The sequence below is a fragment of the Crocuta crocuta genome, unplaced genomic scaffold (genome assembly GCF_008692635.1).
Source record: "Crocuta crocuta isolate KB4526 unplaced genomic scaffold, BGI_CrCroc_1.0 scaffold262, whole genome shotgun sequence".
In the NCBI taxonomy this organism is placed as follows: Eukaryota; Metazoa; Chordata; class Mammalia; order Carnivora; family Hyaenidae; genus Crocuta; species Crocuta crocuta.
The window spans coordinates 5,291,130-5,306,235 of record NW_027528869.1 but is presented as its reverse complement, the minus strand read 5'-3'; the positions used below and the strand labels follow the sequence as shown (position 1 = coordinate 5,306,235).

The 15,106-nt window shown below is 39.7% G+C and overlaps 1 protein-coding gene across 1 annotated transcript in view; it reads left to right on the top strand.

Moving 5' to 3' along the window:
* Window positions 1-15,106, top strand: part of BORCS5 (BLOC-1 related complex subunit 5) — a 95,278-nt gene that overhangs the window by 54,742 nt on the left and 25,430 nt on the right. The window lies entirely within an intron of this gene.

Sequence of the window (15,106 nt, the reverse complement as noted above, 5' to 3'; positions counted from 1 at the left end):
GATTTTCTATCCTGTGACTTTGCTGAATTCATGTATCAGTTCTAGCAGGTTTTTGCTGGATTCTTTCAGGTTTTCCATGTAGAGTATCATGTCATCTGTGAAAAGTGAAAGTTTGACTTCTTCTTTGCCAATTTGGATGGCCTTCTAACACTATGTTAAATTTGAGGCTAGGACTCCTAACACTATGTTAAACAACAGTGGTGAGAGTGGACATCCCTGCCGTGTTCCTTATTTCGGGGGAAAAGTCTCAGTTTTTCCTTACTGAGGATTACATTAGCTGTGGGTCTTTCATGTATGGCTTTTATGTTCAGTTATGATGCTTCTATCCCAACTTTCTTAAGGGTTTTTATGAAGAAAGGATGCTGTATTTTGTCAAATGCTTTTTCTGCATCTATTGACAGGATCATATGGTTCTTATCCTTTCTTCTGTTCATGTGATGTATCACATTGATTTGTGAATATTGAACCAGCCCTGCAGCCCAGGAATGAATCCCACTTGATCATGGTGAATAATTCTTTTAATATACTGTTGAATTCAATCTACTAGTATCTTATTGAGAATTTTTGCATCCATGTTCATCAGGAATATTGGCCTGTAATTCTCCTTTTTAGTGAGGTCTCTGTCTGGTTTGGGAATCAAGGTAATGAGTCCCAAAGTTTTCCTTCTGTTTCTGCTTTTTTGGAACAGCTTGAGAAGAATAGGTACTAACTCTGTTTGAAATGTCTGGTAGAATTCCCCTGGGAAACCATCTGGCCCAGNGAGAGAGAGAGAGAATATCCCAAGCAGGCTCTGCACTGTCAGCACAGAGCCCATTGGGGTTCAAACACTCCAACACACAAACCTGAGCCAAAATCAAGATTTGGGTGCTTAACTGGCTGAGCCACCCAGGTGCCCCTGTTGGGAGATTTTTTGATAACTGATTCAGTTTCTTCCCTGGTTATGGGTCCACAAGAACACTTACCTTGATGAGCACTAAGAAATTTATGGAATTTTTGAATCATTATATTGTTTACCTGAAACTAATATAACATCGTTTATTAATTATACTTGAATAAAAAATAAACAAAAAATCCTAGTATTAAGTCTTCCAGTTCATGAAACATGAGTTGTCTTTTTATTTATTTTTGTCTTCAGTTTCTTTCAGCAGTGCTTCAGAATTCTCACTGTAACTGATTTTTGTGTATGAGCTGTATCCTTCTACTTTGCTGAATTCATTTAATAGTTCTAAAATATTGGGGCGCCTGGGTGGCTTAGTTGGTTGGGTATCCGACTTTCGCTTAGGTCATGATCTCGCGGTTCGTGGGTTCGAGCCCCGCGTCAGGCTCTGTGCTGACTTCCAGCTCAGAGCCTGGAGCCTGTTTCAGTCTGTGACTCCCTCTCTCTCTGACCCTCCCCTGCTCACACTCTCTCTCTCTCCTAGAAATAAAATAAAAAAACATTAAAAAAAAATAGTTCTAAAATATTTTTGTGTGGAATCTTTAGGGTTTCCTCCATATAAAATCATGTTATCTCCAAACAGAGATAATTTTATCTTCCTTTCCAAATTGGATGTCGTTTATTACTTTATTCTTGCCTAATTGCTCTGGCTAGAACTTCCAGTACTATGTTGACTAGAATGGTAAAAGTGGGGGCCCTTGCCTTTTTCCTGATCTTAAGAGAGAGGCTTTCAGTCTTTCACCATTGAGTATTGTTTGCTCTATATATGGCTTTTATTAATTTTCTTCTATCTCAGTTTGTTGTGTGTTTTTATCATGAGAGGGTGTTGAATTTTGTCAAATGCTTTTTATCTATCAGGTAAGATTATGATGTAGTTTTTAGCCTTTATTCTGTTAACGTTTATTACACTGATCAGCTTTCCTATGTGTACCATCATTGCATTCTAGGAATAAATCCCACCTGATCATGGTATATAATCCTTTTAATATGCTGTTGAATTCTGTTTGCTAGCATTTTCTGAAGGCTTTTTGCATCACTGTTCATAAGTGATAATGGTCAGAAATCTTCTTTTCTTGTAGTGTGTTTGACTTCACTATTAAGTTAATAAAATGGCCATACAGAATGAGTTAGAGTGTCCTTTCCTCCTCAATTTTTGGAAACTTTCGAGGATTGGCATTAGTTCTTTATGTATTTGGTAAAGTTCAGCAGTGAAGCCATCAGGTCCAAGAGTTTTTGTTGTTGTTGTTACTGGGAGATTTTTTTTAAGTTTATTTATTTAGAGAGAGACAGCATGAAGGGGGGAGGGACAGAGAGAGAGAAAAAAGAGAATCCCAAGCAGGCTATCCACCATCAGCACAGAGCCCAGTGTGGGGCTCAAACTCACAAAACCTGAGATCATGATGTGAGCCCAAACCAAGAGTCAGATGCTTAACTGACTGAGCCACTCAGGCTCCCCCTGGGAGATTTTTTTTTTAATTACTGATTCCATTTCCTTACTAATTAGAGGTCTATTCAGATTTTCTGATGCTTTATGATAGTCTTGGCAGCTTTTATATTTCCAGGAAGGAGTCCATTTCATCTGGGCCATCCAGTTTGTGGCTGGGCAGTTGTTCCTACTACTCTCTTATAATCTTTATTTCTGTAGATTTGGTAGCAATGCCCCCACTTTTTTTTTTCTGATTTCAAGAATTTGAGTTTTTGCTCATTTTTTTTTTAGTTCTTCTAGCCAAAGCTTTGTCAGTTTGTTCTTCTGTGTAAAGAATTAACTTTTATTTTCTCTATTTTTCTGATCTCTATTTCATTTATCTTTGTTATAATCATTGCTATTTCCTTCTGCTAGTTTTGGGTATGGCTTATTCTTCTTTTTCTGGTTCCTTAAGTTGTAATGTTAGCTTGTTGATTTGACTGCTTTTTTCTTTTTAATTATAAGTTTTTAGAGTTATAAATTTCCCTCTTACCACTGCTTTGGTGCATCCTTCAAGTTTTGGTAGATTGTATTTTAGGTGTTATCCATCTCTAACTATTTTTAAATTTCCCCTGTGATTTTTTTTCTTTGATCCATTGGTTGCTTCAGAGAGTGTTGTTTAATTTCCATACGCTTGTGAATTTTTCAGTTTTCCTTCTTGTATTGATTTCTAACTTCATTCTTTTATGGTTAGATAAGATATTTTGTATGGTATTTATCTTTTAAATCTTATTGAGATTTAATTTGTGGCCTAACAAATGTCCCATGTGCACTTCCAACGAGTATGTATGTATTCTCTTGTTGTTGGGGAGAATGTCTGTCTAATATGTCTGTTAGATCTAATTGGTTTACTGTGTTGTTTAAGTCCTCTATTTCCTTGTTATCTGTTGTCTGGTTGTTCTGTATTGAGAATGAATGGGTTGCTGAAGACTCCAGCTGTTATTGTAGAACTATCTATTTCTCCATTCAGTTCTGTACGTTATTGCTTAATGTATTTTGATAGTCCATGATGAGGTGTGTAAACGTTTTACAGTTATGATTCTTGCTGTTTTAAACTTTTTATTAATGCGTAAATAATGTCTTTCTTTGTCTCTTGTAACCCTTTTTGATTTAAAGCCTATTTTTTTCTGAATTATCATTAGAAATCCTTTTCTTGTGGTTACTATATGCATGGAATATCTTTTACCGGCTGTTCACTTTCAGCCTATTTGTGTCTTTGGGTATAAAGTGAGTCTTTTGTAGGTCTCATGTAGTTAGATCATACTTTTTACAAATTCGTTGTGTCAATCTCAGTCTTTTGATAACATAGTTTATTTCATTTATATTTAAAAAAGTAATTACTAAGGAAGAAGGAATTCTGTGATTCTGCTCTTGTTTCCTTTATGCTGATAGCCTTTTTGTCCTTCATTTCCTGCATTACTATCTTCTGTGTTGAGTTGATTTTTTTGGTGGTGAAATGTTTAAATCCCTTTCTCATTTTCTTGGCAAGGCTCTTGCCTTGTTGTTAATGGCTGCTGACCAGTCAGGCTGCTGACGATTGGGGTGGCTGTGGCCATTTCTTAAAATTTCTTATTTCTTAAAATAAGAAAACAATGGGGGCGCCTGGGTGGCTCAGTCGGTTGAATGTCCGACTTCGGCTCAGGTCATGATCTCACGGTTCGTGGGTTCAAGCCCTATGTCGGGCTCTGTGCTGACAGCTCAGAGCCTGGAGCCTGTTAAAGATTCTGTGTCTCCCTCTCTCTCTGACCCTCCCCCACTCATGTTCTGTCTCTCTCTGTCTCAAACATAAACTATTAAAAAATTTTTAAATAAGAAAACAATGTACTTTGCCACAATGACTTACTCTTCCTTTCACAAATGATTTCTCTTTGTCATGCGAGGTTGTTTGATAGCATTTTACCCACAGTAGAACGTCTTTCAGAATTGAAGCCAGTCCTCCGAACCCTGCCATTGTGTTATCCACTAAGCTGATGTAATAGTCTAACTCCTTTGTTGTCATTTCAACATTATTGTACATTTTCACCAGCAGTGCACAGGGTTCCAGTTTCCCCACATCTTCACCAACCATGGTAATTCTGTTTAACACACTAAGGTTATAATACTCTAAAACTTTTTTTTCAATGTTTGAGAGACAGAGCAAATACAAGTGAGAGAGGGTCAGAGAGAGAGGGAGACACAGAATCCAAAGCAGGCTCTAGGACCCAAGCTATCAGCACAGAGCCTGATGCAGGGCTTGAACTCACAAACCACGAGATCATGACCTGAGCTGAAGCCAGAAGTTGGATGCGTAACCAACTGAGCCGCCCAGGTGCCCCTAAATTTATAACATTCGAACTTAATTTATGTCAAATTAACTTCAATAGCGTAAATAGCATAAAAAATCTGCTCCTTTACAGCTCCACATTCATCCCTTTCAGATGATGATCTCACAGAATTACATCTGTATACGTTGTCCAAAAACATAAACTAATAATTTTTAAAAATGTGTTAGTCTCTTAAATCCTGTAGGAAACAAAAACTGGAGTTACAGACCGTTGTTGTAATAATACTAGTTTTTATAATTGCCCAGGAGATCTTTATTTATTCATACAACTCAGAGCTGCTGTCCGTTGTCCTTTCATTTCAACCTGCAGGGCTTTCTTTAGCATTTCTTGAAGGGCAGGTCTAGAGGCAAAGAACCCCCTCAGCTTTTGTTTCTCTGGGAATGTCTTCATTTCTTCCACACTTTTGAAGGACAGTTTTGCCCCATACCGGGATACCTCAGAGATCATGTGGGTTAAGTTCCAGACCACCGCAGTAAACTGTATAATGCAGTAAAGTGAGTCAAGTGAAATTTTAGGTTTCTGAGTGTATGTAAGTTACGTTTACACTGTACTATAGTTTATTAAGTGTCCATTGGCATTAAGTCTAAAAAAAATGTATATATTTTCATTAAAAAATACTTTTTTTTAAAGAAACGTTACCATCTGAGCTTTCAATGAGTCAGAGTCTTTTTGCTGGTGGTAGTAATCGCTGATGATTGGGGTGGCTGTGGCCTTTCTTAAAATGAGAAAACAATGTACTTTGCTACATCAACTTACTCTTCCTTTCAGAATTTCTCTTTGGCATGCGAGGTTGTTTGATAGGATTTCACCCACAGTAGAGCTTCTTTCAAAATTGAAGCCCGTCCTAGGCTTTGTCAGCTAGGCTGATGTAATGTTCTAACTCCTTTGTTGTCATTTCAACACCATTGTATTTGTCACCACCAGTGCACAGCGTTCCAATTTCTCCACATCTTCACCAGTATTTGTTGTTTTCTGATGTTTGGAAAACAGCCATCCTAATGGTTAAGTGGTGTCTAAGTTTGGTTCTCTTTTGCATTTCTCTAATGATTAGTGATGTTGAGCATCTTTTTTTTTTTTAGTGTTTATTTTTATTTTTGAGAGAGAGAGAGAGAGGCAGAGGCAGAGCATGAGCAGGGGAGGTACAGAGAGAGAGAGATACAGAACTGAAGGAGGCTCCAGGCTCTGAGCTGTTGGCACAGAGCCCGATGCGGGGCTCGAACCCACGGACCATGAGATCATGACCTGAGCCCAAGTCGGATGGTTAACCAACTGAGCCACCCAGGCGCCCCGATGTTGAGCATCTTTAATGTCCTAAGTGACATTTGTAGATCTTCTTTGAAAAAATGTCTGCTGAGTCCTTCGCTCAGTTTTGAATTGTGTTTTGGGACTTTTTTTTTTTGTTCCTACTTTTTAATTTTAGCTTTTATTTGCAACTGCATTGTTATTTAACTCCTGCTTCTGGTGACCTGCTTGAGGAGTGAGGTTTCTTTATGATTTCCTACAGTGCTGGAATGTGGGAGGAGGGGCTAGCAAATACTGCCAGTATGATAGGGTTGGCCACTCATTCAGCCAGACTTTGAAACCTGCTTATTTGACTGTGGCAACAGTTGGTAGTTGGAGACTTGGGGACAGTGAAGTGAGTTCCTGTTCTGTGCCAGAAACTATGCGAAGCATAATTTGATACAATTCTCATGGGACTGCTTTAATGTAGACGGTATTCAATTTATAGGTAAGCTGTTTGAGTTCAAGGAAGTTAAATTTCTACTCTTACATCACATACATAGTAAACGGCAATCTCAGGATTCAAATGCCCAGGTCTGCCTGACTCCAAAGCTTGTATCTTTTTCAGTATCTAGTGCTGCCTCCCTTCCCTGGCCTATAAATTTAACCAGAAAGCAAGCCTTTGAACCTGGAAACTGTTGAAGGAGAAGGATGAGTTGAACATTTGACTTCATTCTTTGGAAGGAAAAAGTGGAGAGGATTGTGAAGAGCCAAGTTCAGTTCCTAACAATGGACAGGATTTCTTGAAGACCTTGAAGTGTCTCTTCTGTAGAAACTGATCACCTCTGGAAACATTGTATCTACTTTTGGTTGTAACATCCTCTGCTTTTGTTTCTTTGGTACCTTAAACCAAGGTCGTTGGCCATAGACAAATGAATGCCTGGCCCTAGGTGGATGAACTGCTTTCTGTAACATACCGTAAATTCCCTTGAAGCCTGAGTGCCCCTCTACCTCTCTGAGTCTTAAGAAAGGCAAGAATAAAGGGAGCAGCTATTTGTCAAGAACCTACCATATGCTGGGCAAACTGTAAGAGGGAGGTGGTTATTATCCCAGTTTTACATATGAGAAAACTGAGACTTGAGGATAAAAGGAAACTGCCCAGATCACACAGCCAGTAATAGTAGGGCTCAATTCAGCTTTTTCCAGGGACTAAGCTACCTGTCTTAAAAATTTAATTCTCACAGTTCTGAAAGCTGGGAAGTCCAAGATGCTGGCAGGTTCAGTGTCTGGTGAGGGCTTACTTCCTTCTTCCTAGATAGCCATCTTTTTGTTTTGCCCTCACATGGTAGAAGGGGCAAGTGAGCCCTCTGGGGTCTTTTACAAAGGCACTAATCCCATTCGTGGGGGCTCTGCCCTCTAACCACCTAATCACCCCCCAAAGGCCCTGCCTCCTCATACTATCACATTAGTGACTGGGTTTCAACATATGGATTTGGGGGCATATGACATTCCATCTATAGCATTGCCTCAGTGAGAGAGTTCTTTATTGGCCCTCTGGCAGTCATTGGTAACTATTAGGAGATTATTTCTGTTCACACCGAACTCTCTCTCCTCAGCTCAGTCTTTGTCATGATGGGTGGCATATTGTATCCTGCTTGTCTGCACCTGTGGTCTCCTCCACCACATGGTTCAATCAAAACCCTGGTGGTAGCCTTCTTCTCCCGGGTGGGATGGTACTGCTCTGAGGTGACAAAATGGAGGTAACAATTCCTAAGGGAGCCAGTCATGGAGTGTACTCTTTTTCTAAATACCCCAAAGGAATTGATCACCAGTATACATCATAAGATCCTGTCCAAGTTGGGCTAGTATTTTTAGACCCCTTTCCTTTCTTTAAAAGAAGAGAACTTTTGAGAACTAAAGTTCATATTAAATAAAGAACACACATGGCTCATGTGCTTCTGTCTTTGAAATGCACAGTGACCAATACAGTAAAAACAAACAAAAAAAAAAACAACTCTTAATAGTTTTGGGGGGAATTTCTTTTTTCATAATCTGTTGTCTCATTATACCTTCACAGTAAAACTTCCATAGATTCTGTTCTCAGGATTGTGTAGCAGGAAATGAGCTTATTAGACTGTTTGTAAAATATAGGCCTCGCTACTCATAATACTCATTTTTAGTCCTAGAAGTGGCTAAGTCTTTAAAAGTTAAGGAAATCCGTTTCCTTAATAGGAATTAATAGCCTCGGTTAATACCCACATGGTTCTGTACTATACTTAAAAAAAAAAAAAAAATGTTTTTCCCCCTACCTGACATTTCAGAAAGAAAAAGATGGCTCAGCAAAATATTTCCCAAATTGTTAAGCCTGATGATTTTTCCACTCAGCACTTTACACAAAGAGGTGGGTCCACATGGCAGTTTGCTGGGTCTGTGTAATAAGCAGTCTCGGTCCTCACCCATTCCCTGGAGCCCCCTCTCCGTTCCTGTATAAACAAAGTAGTTTCAACAGGGTCTAACAGGGTCTTAAGAAACGTCTCCAGTATTTACCACTTGGCAAATATGGAATCTATTAGATCGGGTTTTTGACTCAGTAAGTATCTACTTTGCGCGCACCGCCGTTTTTAAGCTCAAGCATAATTAGAAAGCTGTGGTGATGGTCCTGTTCTCCTGCACAGTAAGGAAGACATCATTTAGAAATTTTAACATGAAAAGCTAATCATAAACATGTGGAAGAATAGAGTATTAGGAGTGAAGCGTCTTGATGGCCATAATTTTTTTTAACAGCACAGGAAAACAAAGGTGGAGAAAGATGAAGTAGATAGAATAAAACGTTACTTGTTGAATCTCAAGGGTGAACATTTGGGTATGTATTTTTTCCTACTTTTCTATGTGTTTGAAAGTTTATATAAGAAAAACTAAAAAAAAAAAAAAGTCTTAGCCATAAGGAACGTTTATAAAACTATACAGAAAATAACGTCAAGATGATACATGGTTCATTCTCTGTTACCTAAGGGCTTAGATTATTATTAGAGTTGGTAAGTGAGAATTAAAACAGAGGCGTCCCCGTAGAGGTCCTCAGAGGCCAGGTAATGCGAATGAAGGGAGCTGGCCGGTCAGATGGCAGCAGGAAGTGGTGGGGTGACAGCAGGAGACTATGCACCTCACTGAAAACATCTACAATTTAATAAAAACAATGTGAAATTTAGAAACATGGACTTAAAAAAAAAACCCACGCGTTCAGAAGAAACACAGTTCAAAGAGCTGGCAGTTCGCGGTCTTCTACAAATGACAAAATTTACCCAGCTTTCTGTTCTCCCTCCTCTTTCGATCAGAAGATCATAGGGGCGTTTCAGTCATCAAAATGAGGGAAGCGGGTTCGTGGCACTGGAGAGTGATGGGAAATCTTACTGCCTCTGGAATTGGCCTGTGTTGCCACAGCTTTGTCGCTTCAGGAGTAGAAAAAATGGCCTGTCTTCTTTCTTCTTTCTTCGTTCTCCTTTCTTCTTTCCTCTTTCTTTCTCCTTTCTTCTTCTCCTCCTTCTTCTTCTTCCTCCTCCTCCTCCTCTTTCTTTTTCCTGTCTTGCTCCTTCTGTGATCTGGAGTAAGATTTGTGGTCGATTTTCAGAGACTCTTGTGAGTCAGAAAAAAGCACATTCTGATAATGGGCGCATCTACCTGGGCTTGGCTTTCAGATGATTAGGAGGATGGTACAATTGTAACTTACAAGGGTGATTTAAAGTATAATTTCTTTGACTTTGAAGTTGGCTGCAACTTAACTTCCACCACACTAGTAGGCATTCGAGACTTGGCAGCCTTCTTAAAATTTCTCTCTCTCTCTCTCTCTCTCTCTCTCTCTCTCTCTCTCTCTCTCTCTCTCTCTAAGAGGAAGAGTAAAGATTTTGCTTTGTGAGCCAGAGTTGGGTTGTGGGGCCTCTGCCTCTGCCCCTCTGCCCTCTGGAAGTGTGGGCTGGCCCTGACTTTCCTCGTTCTTTAATATGAGTTCCCAGGGGTCTCCTCAAGCGCTGGAAATCTTCCTCTTTTACTTCCGGAGAGCAGATTCGGACAGAGGCCAGGTGTCACTCTTAAGTATACGTGGAGAACAGAGTAGGGACCCCGAGAAGGCTTTTTCTCCCTACGGTCTTCTTCAGCTCACGCTTTGCTTGGAATCCCAGCAGTAGAATGTATCCTCCTAGCTGAATTTGAGAACCTTTTACATAGTAAGTGCTATATGGTAGACGCAAGAGGTAAATAGATAAGTAAAATGTCTTCTACCATCCCAGTGTTTGTTATGAGGCTTTTAATTTAATAGCTTTGGAGAAGATAATGTTTTAAGGTATGTTCAGTGATATCAACCTTGGTTAGAATGACATATATGGAACTGGTTTGGGCTTATACAGTTGGGGATACTTGGGGATGAGGGGAGAACTGCCCAAGAAGATGTTACTTATAGATGAGAAAGACCTTGGCCACCTTTTGTTAAAATGAGTTTATTTAGTTAATAGTTTTTGGAAGGAAATACGTTCATATGGTTAAAAAAAAAAAAAAGTTCAAGTATACTGTGAAAGTCTTCCTCCGTACCCTTGCTCTCCATCTGTCTGACTCTTGTCATTCCAGAGTCTCTTTATGTAAATGTAAGCAATTATGAATATAGATTTTTATTCACTTATATACCATCCATTTCGAACACAATGATAGTATACTCTAAACACTATCCTATATACCTTTTTTTTTTATTATTACTTAGTATCTTTTTAAGCACTTGTTAGCATTTAGTGCACTTCCCTCCATGTAGCTTTAAGCTACCAGGACACTGCACCCCCCACCATCTTCTCCTCAGCTCTTCTGCTGAAGAGTTTGACCTTCACAACGACCGGCTTCTTTGAGAGCTTTCCCTTCCCCAGAACTTTGTTGTGGCCAGATCGCACCACATTAATGACAGGAGAGGCCCCAGGCTTGTTTCTGGCAGCCTTTTAGCCATGTCTGCTCACTGACCAAGGTCCACAGTTTGTCAAGGTTGACAGTTGGGCAGAAGCTCTTGTTCCCAAGTCATAATACTTCATACCAGCGTTCCCAAAGTAACCTTAGTGACGTTTGTTTATCCCAGCCTCCTGGGTGCCTCCACTGCTTGCCCACCCGTGGCCCTGAACTTTCCAGGTCTTCCTGTCTGGATAGCATGTTGGCATGCCAGATGAAAGACTTACTACTTAATATCTTATGGAAAATTTTCTATGTAGATATGTACAGAGCTCCTTTATTGGTTTCTATGGTCATATAATATTTATGGATGTACCTTGATTTAATTCACAAGTTCCCTATTGATGGACACAGAGGTGTTTGCTCATCTTTTACTATGACAGTCACTGCTGCAGTGAACAATCTTGTATCTCCCTTACACAACATTTAGCGTATGTGCTAATTTATATGTAAATTCCTGGTAGTGAAATTGCTGCATCAAAGACTCTGGATTTGTGATTTTGATATTCATGCCAAATTGCCCTCTGTGGGGGTGTTAATGACTTATATGCTAATTGGAAATGCCTATTTTCTTCATAGTTCCACCTACAGAGTTTTTTCATGCTTTTGGATTTTTACCAATATGATTGGTGAAAAATGGGCTTGCAGCAAAGTTTTACTTTTTCTTACGATGAATAAGGTTGTACATCTTTTCTTGCAGCTGAAGCATCGGGATTTCCTTTTCTGTGAACTTCCCGTTCACATCCTTTGTCCATCTTTTGCTGAGTCCTTACTTGCCAATTGCTAGGAGCTTTTTATATAATAGGAAGTTTGCTCTTTCTGATATGAGTTACAGATATTTTCCCCAGTTGTGTGTGTGTGTGTGTGTGTGNCCCTCCCCCCCACCCCCATCAGTCCTCAGTTTGTTCTCAGTATTCGAGAGTCTCTCACGGTTTGCCTCCCTCCCTCTCCCCAGCTATTTCCCCCCTTCTTCTCCCCCACGGTCCTCCGTTACTGACTGGCATTTCTGAGGCTTCTCTGTGATAGCCCAACTGGGGAGCCCATCATACAGCCTGTTGAGGTAGGGGACGTGGGGGAGGAGGAGACTGGTTTCAGTTCTGCTACCTGTGAAATCAGTGAAAGTTTGACAGTCGTGGTTGGGAGCAGGAATGGGCAGGGGTCCCTAAGAGGAGCTTTGATGTGGGTGGGCTTATCCTGATCGTGCGTGGCATGCATGCCGTTGTCATACTGATTTTGTGTACCTTGTGCTGGATCACTGGCTCTGGTAGGAGACAGTGTGGCCCTAGCATAGTGGTTCTCAGTGTGTGGTAGGGCGTTCCCTGAGATCCATAGGACCCTGGTGGGGACTCTCTGAGGCCAAAACCACTGTCACAATAATAGGCATTTGCGGGGCGCCTGGGTGGCTCAGTCAGTTCGGCTTCTGACTCTTGGTTCGGCTCCGATCGTGATCGCATAGCTTGTGAGTTCGAGCTCCGCGTTGGGCTCTATGCTGACAACGCAGAACCTGGTTGGGATTCTCCCTGCCCCTCCCCTGCTTGTGCTCGCGCGCTCTCTCTCTCTCTCTCTCTCTCTCTCTCTCTCTCTCGCTTGCTCTCTCAAATAAATAAAAAGTACTTAGACTTTTGCTAATTACTCTCATTCTCTTACCAATGTACAATGAAGTTTTCCAGAAGCTACATGTTATAAAAGCGTCCTATTAAATGCAGAAGCAGATATGAGAATCCAGCTGTTTTCTGTTAAGCCAGACGTTGAAAAGACTTACACAATTTGAACCAGTGCCACTCTTCTCAGCTTTTTGTTTTGGAAAATATGGTTACTTCTTTTAAAATATGTTATCTGTGTTAACATGTAATGAGGCTATTGTTGTTTTAAAATAATTTAATAAATATTCACAAACTGTCTCCATTTTAATTTTTAGTAGGTGAATACTGGTATAAACCACAGAAACAAAAGCTCTTTGGGGCCCTCAGTAATTTTTGAAAGGGTAAAGGAATCCTAACACCAGAAAGTTTGTGAACTTCTGGCTTGGCAGAAAATACTTGGCCAGAAGTTGGTATGCTTGAGCTCTCGTCAAGACTTTGATGTGTGACTATGGACAAGTCATTTAGCCTCTTTAATTGCTTTTTTTCTTACATAAGTGTTAATAATTACCCTCATTTACATACCACATCTTAAAAGTAAGTTAAGTTTATATGAAAGGCTTTGCAAATATAATGTCCTCTGCAAATGTCAGGAATTTAATGTTACACAACAAAACTGATGTTGGAAGAAAACGTAAAGAACAAGAGTTTCTGGTGTGTTCTCTGACATTCTATTCACTTTTAAACTTTTCTCATTTTTGCATCCTGACGGGTTCCTATTTCTGTTTCTCAAGTTTTCAAACAGCCATTTAAACATTTTATTATTAAAGTGTAGTTGACAGGCAATGTTATATTAGGTTCAGATGTACAACAGAGTGATTCCATAATTCTGTACATGACTCAAAGCTCACCAGGAGAAGTAGAGTCACATCTCTCACCATAGGGTGCTATGTAATACAATGTATGACAGTATTATTGACCATATTCCCTACACTCTACTTTTGATCCTCATGGCTTATTTACTTTATGACTGGACGTTTGTACCTCTTAATGCCCTTCACCTCTTTCACCCATCCCGCCATTCACCTCCCCCCTGGCAACCACCAGTGTGTTCTCTGTATTTAAGATTCTGTTTTGTTTCTTAGATTCCACGTACGTGAAATCATATGTTACTTCTCTTTCTCTGTCTAAATTATTTCACTTAGCATAATACCCTGTAGACCCATCCTTGTTGTCACAAATGGCAAAATTTCCTTCTTTTTTTATGACTGCTATTCCTGTGTGTGTGTGTGTGTGTGTGTGTGTGTGTGTCTGTCTGTCTGTCTGTCTGTCTTCTGAATCTATAGGTCGTCTTTATCCCTTCATCTGTCAGTGGGCATTTGGGTTGCCTCTGTAAAGTGGCTACTGTAAATGATGCTGCAATAAATAAGGATGTATATATATACACACACACACATACACACACACACACATACATATATATCTTTTCAAATTTGTTTTCTTTTTTGCGGGTAAATTTTCAGTAGTGAAATTACTGGATCATATGGTATTTTTAATTTTTTAAGGAACCTCCATTTTACACATTCTATACAATGGTTGCACCTATTTACAGTCCCGCCATAGCACGCAAGGGTTCTCTTTTCTCCAATCTTGGACAACGCTTGTCGTTTCTTGTCTTTTTAATACTCATCATTTGGATTGGTGAGAGGTGATCTCTCAGTGTGGCTTTGATTTGCATTTCTCTGAGAGAGATTAGTGATGTTGAGCACCAGTAGCCATCTGTGTATGTGTGTCTTTGGAAAAATGTCTATTCAGGTCCTCTGCCCATTTTAAATCAGATTGGTTGGATTTTTTTTGGCGTTGAATCACCTAAGTTCTTTTTTTAAATTTGTTTTAATGTTTATTCTTGAGAGAGAAAGAGACTGAGCATGAGTGTTCTTTATGTATTTTGGATATTAGCCCCTTGCCCAATACATCATTTGCAAATATCTTCTCACTAGGTTGCCTTTTTGTTTTGCTGATGATTTTGGTCTTGGTTTTTTGTTGTGCAAAAGCTTTTTATTTTGGTGTAGTCTCATTCGTTTATTTTCATTTTTGTTTCCCTTGCCTGAGGAGGCTTATCCATAAATATAAGGTTGATGTCCAAGAGATAACTATGTTTTTGCTTAGGAGTTTTATGGTTTTGGGTTGCACATTTAGGTTTTTAATCCATTTTGAGTTTACTTTTGTGTGTGGTGTTAAAGCAGTGGTCCGGTTTCATTCTTTTGCATGTAGCTGTCCAGTTTTCCCAGCGACATTTCTTGAAAAGACTCTTCCCCAGTGTGTACTCTTGGCTCCTTTGTTGTAGGTTAATTGGCCATAAATGTGGGTTTATTTCTGGGCTCTCTATCCTGCTCCATTGTGCTACACCATTTTGAGTACTATAGCTTTGTAGTAGATCTTGAAATGTGAGGGTGTGATTTGTTCTTTCTCAAGATTGCTTTGGCGGTTCCAGGTCTTTAGTGGTTCCATACAGATTTAAGGATTATTTGTTACAGTTCTGTGAAAACTGCTGTTGGTATTTTGATAGAGACTGCACCCAATCTGTAGAAAGCATGGACATTTT